This window comes from Lupinus angustifolius, chromosome LG11 (assembly GCF_001865875.1).
Source record: "Lupinus angustifolius cultivar Tanjil chromosome LG11, LupAngTanjil_v1.0, whole genome shotgun sequence".
NCBI lineage: Eukaryota > Viridiplantae > Streptophyta > Magnoliopsida > Fabales > Fabaceae > Lupinus > Lupinus angustifolius.
In genome coordinates, this window is record NC_032019.1 from 12,431,230 (window position 1) to 12,432,187 (window position 958).

Here is a 958-nt window from a genome sequence, read left to right on the forward strand (position 1 = left end):
AACCTCATCCTCATCCTCATCCTCATCCTCATCCTCATCCTCATCCTCATCCTCATCATCATCCTCATCCTCATCCTCATCCTCATCCTCATCCTCATCCGATTCCTAATCCTAATCAAAATCCTAATCCTAGTCCTATTCCTAATACTAAACCTAATCCTAATCCTAATCCTAATCCTAATCCTAATCCTAATCCTAATCCTAATCCTAATCCTAATCATAATCCTAATCCTAATCCTAATCCTAATCCTCATCCTCATCCTCATCCTCATGCTCATCCTCATCCTTACCCTCATCCTCATCCTAATCCTAATCTTAACCCTAGTTCTAATCCTAATCGTAATCCTAATCCTCATCCTCACCCTCATCCTCATCCTCATCCTCATCCTCATGCTCATCCTCATCCTCATGCTCATCCTCATCCTTAACCTCATCCTCATCCTAATCCTCATCCTAACCCTATATCTAATCCTAATCGTCATCCTAATCCTCATCCTCATCCTCATCCTCATCCTCATCCTCATCCTCATCCTCATCCTCACAGTCACCCTCATCCTCATCCTCATCCTCATCCTCATCCTCGTGGTCATGCTCATGCTAATTCTCATCCTCATCCTAACCCTAATCCTAATTCAAATCCTAATCATAATCCTAATCATAATCCTCACTGTAACCCACATCCTCATCCTCCTGCTCATCCTCATCCTCATGCTCATTCTCATCCTCATCCTAACCCTAATCCTAATCCAAATCCTAATCCTAATACACATCCTAACACTGATCCTCATCCTCATGCGCCTCCTCATCCTCATCCTAATCCTAACCTTAATCTTAATCCCAATCCTAATGCTAATCCTCATCCTAAACCTCATCCTCATCCTGATCGTCATCCTCATCCTCATCCTCATCCTCAGCCTCATCCTCATCCTACTCCTAATCCTCATCCTAATCCTAATCC